The 11,001-nt window shown below is 44.1% G+C and overlaps 2 non-coding genes and 1 pseudogene across 2 annotated transcripts; 1 reads left to right on the plus strand and 2 right to left on the minus strand.

Moving 5' to 3' along the window:
- On the minus strand, window positions 1–164 carry LOC121452626. The gene has a single exon (XR_005974873.1). It is a non-coding gene; the product is annotated as a U1 spliceosomal RNA (small nuclear RNA).
- Window positions 165–5,932: 5,768 nt separating this feature from the next.
- Window positions 5,933–7,380, plus strand: LOC121452531 (annotated as a pseudogene).
- Window positions 7,381–10,343: 2,963 nt separating this feature from the next.
- Window positions 10,344–10,507, minus strand: LOC121452627. Its single transcript, XR_005974874.1, has one exon. It is a non-coding gene; the product is annotated as a U1 spliceosomal RNA (small nuclear RNA).
- Between the last annotated feature and the right edge of the window lie 494 nt (window positions 10,508–11,001).

Raw genomic sequence — 11,001 nt, forward strand, 5'->3', positions numbered from 1 at the left:
CAGGGGAGAGCGCGAACGCAGTCCCCCACTACCACAAATTATGCAGTCGAGTTTCCCGCATTTGGGGAAATCGCAGGGGTCAGCACATCCGGAGTGCAATGGATAAGCCTCGCCCTGGGAAAACCACCTTCGTGATCATGGTATCTCCCCTGCCAGGTAAGTATGAGTTGCTCCCGCCCCGACCGCGCCCTCCCTCACGACACACGCACTTACAACCGACGGTCACCGCCCTCGCGACGCCCCCTCGCCGCCTTCTCATGCCGCCCTCCGAGCTCCTCACCGACATCCCATCCGCCCCACGCGGGACGGTCACCGCGCGGGACGCGCCTCGCGCCTCGCTGACACCGCCGGACCGGCAGCCACTGCGCGATACCTTATCTGCATACGCCCCGCCCCGCGCTGCTTTGCTTTTTTTTGTTTTTTGTTTTTAAATTCCCCCTTACCCCCCTCCCACCCCACCTCGGGCCACCGCGAGGACGACAGGGTCTCCCCGACCGCACTTTGTAGCCTAGGAGGACCCTAAACCTAGGATCCCGGCGGGGGGCCGTCGTCCACTGCACTCGGGGATTTGATCGTGCCGGGCTTTCTCGTCGTTGGTTGGGCCTTCTCTCATTCAGGCTTCCGGCCTTCAGCCCGATCCTTTCTCAACCGAGCTTCAACCCTCCTCCCAGCTGGCACTAACTCGTGTGAAGCTGACCTGCTGCTCGCCGGCACGGCCCCTTTAATCGACCCCAGCACTCTGGCGGTTCCGGATCGCTGTGAGTTCAGGGCTATAGGTATGGATGGTCTACACATCTCTAGTACAGGCCAGCCAGGGCTACCCAGTGAGATCTTGTCTCAAAACCAACAGACCCGCAAACGAGGACACAAACCCATAAACCAGACCTAGAAGGAGCAGTGGGGCCGGAGAAATGACTCGGCAGCTTAGAGCGCTGGCTGCTCCTGCAGAGGACCGGGCTTCCGTGCCAGCGCTCACCGGGCAGCTCACAGCATCTCCGACCCGATATCCACAGCTCACGGTTCCACCCGATCCGACGTCCTCCTCGGACGTGCACGGGTCCTTGCACACAGGTGGTATGGCACACATGAATACACATAAAATAAAATTTAAAAATGTTAAGTGGGGTAGGGGCTCCTTGCGGATACTCAGTCATGAAATCCAGGAGGCGACTTCTCCCAGGTGCCAGTGATCCTGGGTTCCAGGGCCGAACTTCAGGCACCTTCAGAGGCCAGAGGAAGGAAGCCGCTTGTTTGTGAGCCAGCTGACATGGATGCTGTCCCCTCACCACATAATAATCAAAACACTAAACATACAGAATAAAGAAAGAATATTAAGAGCTGCAAAAGAAAAAAGCCAAGTAACATATAAAGGCAGACCTATCAGAAGTACACCTGACTTCTCAGTTGAAACAATAAAAGCCAGAAGGACCTGGTCAAGTGTTATGCAGACATCAAGAGACCACTGGTGCCAGCCCAAAATACTATACCCTGCAAAACTTTCGGTCACTATAAAACGGACAAAACAAGATATTCCAAGGCAGAACCAGAGTTCACCAATACCTCCAGCCACAAACTCAGCCCTACACAAAATACTAGAAGAAAAACTCCAACCCAAGGAAGTTGGCTACATCCACAACAGACAATAGATGATCTCACAGCAGCAAATCCTAAAGAAGGGAAAAACACACACACGATAACATCACAAACAACGAAAACTAAAACAACAGGAGCTAATAGTCACTGGTCATCAATATGCCTTAATATAAATGGACTCAACTCACCTATAAAAAGACATAGGCTAGCCGGGCAGTGGTGGCGCACGCCTTTAATCCCAGCACTCGGGAGGCAGAGGCAGGCGGATCTCTGTGAGTTCTAGGCCAGCCTGGTCTACAAGAGCTAGTGCCAGGGCAGGCTCCAAAGCTACAGAGAAACCCTGTCTCGAAAAACTTTAAAAAAAGAAGACATAGGCTAGCAGATTGGATACGAAAGCAAGATCCATTCTTCTGCTGCATACAAGAAACACACCACAGGGCTGGAGAGATGGCTCAGAGGTTAAGAGCATTGCCTGCTCTTCCAAAGGTCCTGAGTTCAATTCCCAGCAACCACATGGTGGCTCACAACCATCTGGAATGGGGCCTGGTGCCTTCTTCTGGTCTGCTAGCATACACACAAACAGAATATTGTATTCATAATAAATAAATAAATATTAAAAAAAGAAACACACCTCAATCTCAAAGACAGACATTGCCTCAGAGTAAGGGTTGGGAAATTTTTTTTTTCCCCAATCAAATTGACCAAAGAAACAAGCTGGTGAAGCTATCCTAGTATCTAACAAAACAGACTTCAAAAAAAATCAATCAAAGAGACTAAGAAGGACATTTCGTATTAATCACAGGAAAAATCCATCAAGAGGAAACCTCAATACTGAACATCTATGCCCCAGATACAAAGGCCCCCTCATATGTGAAAGAAACACTTCTAGAGCTTAAATCCCACATTAAATCCCACACACTAAGACTTCAGCACTCCACTCTCACCACTGGACAGGTCTGTCCGACAGAAAATTAAGGGAGAAATAAGGGAAATAACAGATGATATGACTCAAATGAACTTCTGTGACTTCAGACATCTATGGAACATTCCATCCAAACAGAAAAGAATATACCTTCTTCTCAGCACTTCATGGGACCTTCTCAAAAACTGACCACATACTAGGTAACAATGCAAACCTCAACAGATACAAAAAACTGGAATAACCCATGTACCTTATTGGATCACCATGGCTTAAAATTAGAATTCCACAGCCACAGTAATTCAAGCCCACAAACACATGGAAACTCAACAATGCTCACCTAAATCATCAATGGGTCAAGAAAGAAATTAAAGACTTCCTAAAAAAGTCAATGAAAATGACCACATAACATTCTCAAATTTACGAGAACGAAACCAGTGTTAAGAGGAAAGTTCATAGTACTAAATACCTACATAAAGAAGCTGGAAAAACACTACCACACTAGTGAGTTAGCAGAACATTTGAAAACTCTAGAACAAAAAGAAACAAACTCACCCAGGAGGACTAGACAGGAGGGAAAACTGAGAGCTGAAATCACCAAAATAGAAACAAAGAAAACAATACAAAGAATCAATGAAACAAAGAGTTGGTTCTTCGAGAAAAGAAACAAAGTAGACAGGCCTTTATCCAAACTAACCAAAAGGCAGAGAGCGAGAGAGAGAGAGAGAGAGAGAGAGAGAGAGAGAGAGAATATCCAAACTAACAAAATCAGAAACGAAAAGGGGGACATAAGGACAGACATGGAGGAAATTCAGAGAATCATTAGGTCATATTTTGAAAACCTGTACTCCACAAAATTGTAGAACTTAGAGGAAATGGACAATTATCTCGATAAATATCACTTACCAAAATTAAATTGAGACCAGGTAAACAAATTAAATAGACCTATAACTGCTAAAGAAATAGAAGCAGTCATCAAAAGTCTCCCAACCAAAAAAAGGTCCAGGACCAGATGGTTTCAGCGCAGAATTCTACAATATTTTCGAAGAACTAATACCAATACTCCTCAAATTGTTCCACACAATAGAAACAGAAGGAACATTGCCAAACTCTTTTTATGAGGCTACAATTACCCTGATACCCAAACCACACAAAGACATATGAAAATCTGCCAATGTAATACACCATATAAACAAACTGAAAAACAAAAGCAAGAACAAAAACGCATGATCATCTCATTAGATGCTGGAAAAGCCTTTGACGAAATACAACATCCCTTCATGATAAAGGTCTTGGAGAAAGCAGGGATACAAGGAACATACCTAAACATAATAAAGGCAATATACAGCAAGCCAACAGTCAACATCACACTAAATGGAGAGAAACTTAAAGCAAATCCCACTGAAATGAAGAACAAGACAAGGTTGTCCCCTCTCTCCATATCTATTCAATATAGTTCTTGAGGTTCTAGCTAGAGCAATAAGATAACAAAGGAGATCAAGGAGATACAAATTGAAAAAGAAGAAGTCAGATTCTCACTATTTGCTGATGATATCATAGTTTACACAAGTGACCCCAAAAATTCTACCAAAGAACTTCTACAACTCATGAACACTTTCAGTGATGTAGCAGGATACAAGATTAACTCTAAATAAAAAAAAAAATCAGGGCTGGAGAGTGGCTTAGAGGTTGAGAGCATTGCCTGCTCTTCCAAAGGTCCTGAGTTCAATTCCCAGCAACCACATGGTGGCTCACAACCATCTGTAATGGGGTCTGGTGCCCTCTTCTGGCCTGCAGGCATACACACAGACAGAATAATGTATATATAATAAATAAATAAATATTAAAAAAAATCAGTAGCCCTCTTTTATACAGATGATAAATGGGCTGAGAAAGAAATCAGAGAAACGTCACCTTCACAATAGCCACAAATAGCATAAAATATCTCTGAATAACTCGAACAAAATAAGTGGAAGACTTGTATGACAAGAACTTTCAGTCTTTGAAGAAAGAAATTGAAAAAGACACCAGAAAATGGAAAGATCTCCCATGATCTTGGGTAGATAGAATTTACATGGCAATGGCAATCTTACCAAAAGCAATCTACAGATTCAATGCAATGCCCATCAAAATCCCAGCAAAATTCTTCTCAGACCTTGAAAGAACGGTACTCAACTTCACATAGAAAAGCAAAAAACCGGGGCTGGAGAGATGGCTCAGAGGTTAAGGGCAGACTGCTCTTCCAGAGGTCCTGAGTTCAATTCCCAGCAACCACATGGTGGCTCACAACCATCTGTAATGAGATCTGGCGCCCTCCTCTGGCGTGTGGGCATATATGGAGGCAGAATGTTGTATACATAACAAATAAATAAATAAATAAATAAATAAATCTTAAAAAAAAAAAAAAGCAAAAAACCCAGAATAGCCAAAACCAACCTGTACAATAAAGGAACTTCTGGAGGCATCACAATCCCTGACTTCAAACTCTACTACAGAGCTACAGTACTGAAAACAGCCTGGTATTGGCATACAAACAGACAGAAGGAACAATGGAACCGAATTGAAGACTGGGTATCGAGCCACACACCTACAAACACCTGATTTTTGACAAAGAAGCAAAAAAAATATCAAATGGAAAAAAGAAAGCATATTCAACCAATGGTGCTGGTATAACTGGATATCAACATGTAGAAGAATGAAAATAGATCCATATCTATCACCATGCACAAAACTCAAGCCCAAATGGATCGAAGACCTTAATATAAAGCCAGCCACACTACACCTCATATAAGAGAAAGTGGAAAGTACACTTGAACGCATTGGTACAGGGAATCGCTTCCTAAATATAACCCCAGTAGCATAGACACTGAGAGAAACAATTAATAAATGGGACCTTCTGAAACTGAGAAGCTTCTGTAAAGCAAAGGGCATGGTCAACAAGACAAAACGGCAGCCTACAGAATGGGAAAAGATCTTCACCTACCCCACTTCAGACAGAGGTCTGATCTCCAAAATATACAAAGAACTCAAGAAATTGGTCATTAAAAGATCTCTGTGAGTTCGAGGCCAGCCTGGTCTAAAAGAGCTAGTTCCAGGACAGGAACCAAAAAGCTACGGAGAAACCCTGTCTCGAAAAAAAAAAAAAAAAAAAAAAAAAGAACAAATAATCCAATAAAAAGGGGGAGGGCAGACCTAAACAGAGAACTCTCAACAGAAGAATCTAAAATGGCTGAAAGACACTTAAGGAAATGCTCAACATCCTTAGCCAGCATAAAAATGCAAATCAAAACAACTCTGAGATTCCATCTTACACCTGTAAGAACAGCTAAAATCAAAAACACTGATGACTGTTGCCTCCCCGTCCCTCCTGAAACATTCGACCCCAGGATTCTCCCAACCTGTCCTGGCTCGCCTGCCGCCATGGCTGACAAAGAAGCTGCCTTTGACGACGTGGTGGAAGAGCGTGTGATCAGTGAGGAGTACAAAATATGAAAGAAAACACCCATTTTCTTTATGATTTGGTGGTGACTCATGCCCTGGAGTGGCCCAGTTTAACTGCCCAGTGGCTTCCAGATGTTACCAGGCCTGAGAGGAAAGATTTCAGCATTCATCGACTTGTCCTGGGAACACACACATCGGATGAACAAAACCCCCTGGCGATAGCTCCCCAGTGACGATGCTCAGTTTGATGTTTCACGCTATGACAGTGAAAAAGGAGCATTTGGAGGTTTTGGCTCGGTCAGCAGGAAAATTGAGATAGAAATCACAACCATGAAGTCAACAGGGCTTGGTACATGCCAGAACCCTTACATCAATGCAACAAGGACTCCATCCAGTGACGTGCTTGTTTTTCTTTTCTTTTTTTTTTTTTTTTTTTTTTTGGTTTTTCGAGACAGGGTTTCTCTGTGGTTTTGGAGCCTGTCCTGGAACTAGCTCTTGTAGACCAGGCTGGTCTCGAACTCACAGAGATCCGCCTGCCTCTGCCTCCCGAGTGCTGGGATTAAAGGCGTGCGCCACCACCGCCCGGCGACGTGCTTGTTTTTGACGACTCAAAGCATCCTTCTAAACCAGACCCTTCTGGAGAGTGCAACCCAGATTTGCGTCTCTGCGGACATCAGAAGGAAGGTTATGGTTTTTCTTGGAATCCAAATCTCAGCAGGCACTTACTCAGTGCTTCAGATGACCATACCATCTGCCTATGGGACATCAGTGCAGTTCCAAAGGAAGAAAAAGTGGTGGATGCAAAGACCATCTTCACGGGGCATACAGCAGTAGTAGAGGACCTTTCCTGGCATGCGCTCCTCGAGTCTCTGTTTGGGTCAGCTGCTGATGATCAGAAACTTATGATTTGGGATACTCATTCCAACAACACTTCCAAGCCAAGTCACTCAGTCGATGCGCACACTGCTGAAGTGAACTGCCTGTCTTTCAACCCTTACAGTGAGTTCATTATTGCCACAGGATCAGCTGACAAGACTGTTGCCTTGTGGGATCTGAGAAATCTGAAACTCAAGTTGCATTCCTTTGCCTCACACAAGAATGAAATATTCCCAGTTCAGTGGTCACCTCACAGTGAGACTATTTTGGCTTCTAGCAGTACCGATCGTAGGTTGAATGTGTGGGATTCAAGTAAAATTGGAGAACAGTCCCCAGAAGATGCAGAACATGGCCCACCAGAGCTGCTGTTCATTCATGGTGGTCACACTGCCAAGATACCTGATTTCTCCTGGAATCCCAGTGAACCTTGGGGTGATTTGTTCTGTATCAGAAGACAGTATCATGCAGTGTGGCAGTTGCAGTTGGCAGAGAATGTTTACAATGATGAAGACCCTGAAGGAAGTGTGGATCCAGAAGGACAAGGATCCTAGACATGCCTGCACTTGTGATTTAGACTCCCCTTGTTTTCTTCTGAACCCTGAGATGGATTTAACACTGGTTTGAGACACAGACTTTGTTCAGCTATCTGGCTACAATAGGTGCCACCAACAATACTATTAGCCCAAACCAGGGGTGTTTTCTAAAATCTTAACTGGGGGACTTAATTCAACAAAGCCACAGACTTATATTTAAATTTTTCTTCAGGAATTTTCTAGTAACAAACCCATGTCTAAAGTGGCTTCAGAGATGGGGCATTATTATATGTGATTATTTTTCTATAAATATTGTAAGATGAGACCTTGCGATGTTTATACTCCTGGCTCGGACACCTTCACTTGGCTCTCTATTCCTTATCCACCCTGGCCACTTACTGGAGAATCTGAAAGACTTGGGGATACACCTTAAGATGAAAAATCACACATAATATGCCCCATTTCTGAAGCTACTTTAGACCTGGGTTTATTACTGGAAAATTCCCGAAAATTTATAAATTTATAAAAATGAATAAATTTTGATCAGGAATAAAAATGACATCTTGCAATATTTATACTCCTGGCTCAGACACCTACGTCACTTGGCTTTTGTTGTGTGCAGTTTTTTGTTTTTGTTTTTTGAACTTGGGACCACCAAGTTGTGAGATGTATGGTTTTTTATTTTATTTTTTTATTTTTTTTATTTTTCGAGACAGGGTTTCTCTGTAGCTTTTGGTTCCTGCCCTGGAACTAGCTCTGTAGACCAGGCTGGCCTCGAACTCACAGAGATTCACCTGCCTCTGCCTCCCAAGTGCTGGGATTAAAGGCGTGCGCCACCACCGCCCGGCCGAGATGTATGTTTTTAACTGATAGTCAAACCACTGGTGAACTGTTGAGAAAGAGTGAATTGCTAGTTTGTATTTGTTTTTAAAATTAAATTAATCCTTGATAAGAGTTGGTTTTTTAGGAGTTAGTCTTTGACCACTATAGTTTGAAGCCATCTCCATTGTGGTTGACCTGTCTCACCATCAGGCTTGTTACTCTCCATGACTAACTGTGTAAGTGCTTATAATGGAATAAATTGCTTTTCTATGAAAAAAAAAACACTGATGATAACTCATGCTGGAGAGGATGTGGGTAAAGAGAACACTCCTCCATTGCTGGTGGGTGGGAGTGCAAACTGGTCCAGCTGTTTTGGAAATCAATATGGTGATTTCTCAGAAAATTAGGAAATAACCTTCCTCAAGACCCAGCAATACTACTTCTCGGTATACACCCAGAGGAGTCTCAATCGTACCACAAGGACATGTGCTCAGCTATGTTCATAGCAGCTTTGTTTGTCATAGCCAGAACCTGGAAACAACCTAAATGCCCCTTGACCGAAGAATGTATCAGGAAAATGTGGCACATTTACACAACAGAGTACTACACAGCAGAAAAAAAAAATTATGACATCTTGAATTTTGCAGGTAAATGGATGGAGCTAGAAAACATTATTTTGAGTGAGGTAACCCAGACCCAGAAAGGCAAATATCATACGTACTCACTCATAAAAGCTTTTAGACACAAAGTAAATAAAACCAGCCTACAATTCACAATCCCAAAGAACCTAGACAACAGTGAGGACCCTAAGAGAGACATACATAGATCTAATCTACATGGAAAGTAGAAAAAGACAAGATCTCCTGAGTAAATTTGGAGCATGGAGACCATGGGAAGAGGGTAGGAGTGGAGGGGAGAGGAAGGGAGGGGAGTGGAGAAAAATATTTAGCTCAATAAAAGCAATAAAAAATTATATATATAAAGGTTAAGTGGAGGAGGCTGGCTGGGACTGTGAGGGGGACAAGAGTGACGCGGGCCGTGAACACGGTTGAGATACATTGTGCACGTATGGAAACGTCATTAATGAATCAAATTATTATGTGTAGCTGCCGTATGGGGAGGGTTGCAAATAGGCAAAGGTCCCAGCACTCAGGAGGCAGAGGCAGGAGGATCTCTTGGAGCTGGTCTACAGAGTGAGTTCTGGGACAGCCAGGGCTACAAGGGAACTAACTACAAGGCTGGGTGAAGTCATCCGACTTGAGGGATGGATGGGCCTGGGACCCTCAACAAGAGCATGATTTTAACTTTATTATTATAAAGTGCTGTGTTTTAGCTTTATTATTAGAAAGGTCTTGGACAGACGCACCCTGAATTACAGCAGCTGAGCATGAAACGTGCTGGCCGTTTGAGTTACTCAGGAAGATCAAAAGAAGAGGGCCACTCCAGGATATAATGTGCGTCTGAGGCAGCAGGGAGGCCCAGTCTCGATGGGCTGAACCCCGAACATATTTATTTTAAAAATATTATAATTATTATTTTATTGTTTCTCAAGACAGGGTCTCTGTGAAACAGTCCTGCTGTCCTAGACCAGGCTGGCCTTGAACTCACAGAGACCCTCCTGCCAGCCACGCCTATCAAATGTGGGATTAAAGGCCTGCTGTGCATATTATATTCACTGTTTTAAACAATGATCTCTTCACAGTCTAAATACCCTTAGAAAAACTACTATGTTCTAATGTTTAACCTTAGCTGCGAGATTTCCACTGTAAGACTTTAAGACAATCCTGAAGCCATTTTTTGACAATTTTGAATCCCCTCCTCCCCTGGGAACCAAGGACCTAACATACTCAAGTTCCTGAACAATTACCCATATACCTATGCTTTGGTTCGGTACCCTGGGAAACAGGGTCAAAATAACCTCTTACCTCTGGCAACAGCTGCTCTCGAGGCAATTATTGGTAATAGCCCTTTCAAATAAGCCAATCAGAATAGTCAAAGAAAACCCCCCCTTGCTTTTGTGGCCCCTTTAAAAAAAGACTACCAGCTATTCGGGGGTCCCTCAGCTTCCCGAATGCTGGGGGACCCTGTCAAGTGACAAGAGGGGACTAGACACACAACCAGGTAGAACAGCGAGTCTTTCATTCAGAACCAGTATTAGCCAGGGGAGAGCGCGAACGCAGTCCCCCACTACCACAAATTATGCAGTCGAGTTTCCCGCATTTGGGGAAATCGCAGGGGTCAGCACATCCGGAGTGCAATGGATAAGCCTCGCCCTGGGAAAACCACCTTCGTGATCATGGTATCTCCCCTACCAGGTAAGTATGAGTTGGTCTTGCCGGGTACAAGGACTCCATCGTTATCGCCCCACTCTGAACTTACGGTCTTCTGTTTTGTGCTTTCTCTCCCTCACTTTCACTTGTTCTCATAGTGCCCCCTAAATAAACCCTAGTCATCATGTAGGTATCATTCTTAAACGGCATGGGAAGTGTACGTGTGGGAGACCGGCATCCTCGGCGTGCACATAATTTACATACACCGCGCCCCTGAGGTGACGTTGAGGGAACTCGAGTTTTGGCCCGTAAAGAAGACTTCGCCCACTAAGGCCTGGGGGGGTGGGGGGAGGCGGGCTCGGGGTTGTTGGTTGAGAGTCAAGTCTAGAAATCAAAAGGGATGTGAAAACCTATCTTTGAGACCCGGGGTCGCTCAGGTTACTCGTCAGAGGCTCTGGACAAAAAGGAAGTTTTAACTCGTCGTTTCCACCAGCGGAAGGAACTCATCCTCATAAGATTCAGTTCTAGGAGATTCACCCCTTTAATG

The sequence above is a fragment of the Microtus oregoni genome, unplaced genomic scaffold (genome assembly GCF_018167655.1).
Source record: "Microtus oregoni isolate MIOR12 unplaced genomic scaffold, Mior012 000009F_ref0000495, whole genome shotgun sequence".
In the NCBI taxonomy this organism is placed as follows: Eukaryota; Metazoa; Chordata; class Mammalia; order Rodentia; family Cricetidae; genus Microtus; species Microtus oregoni.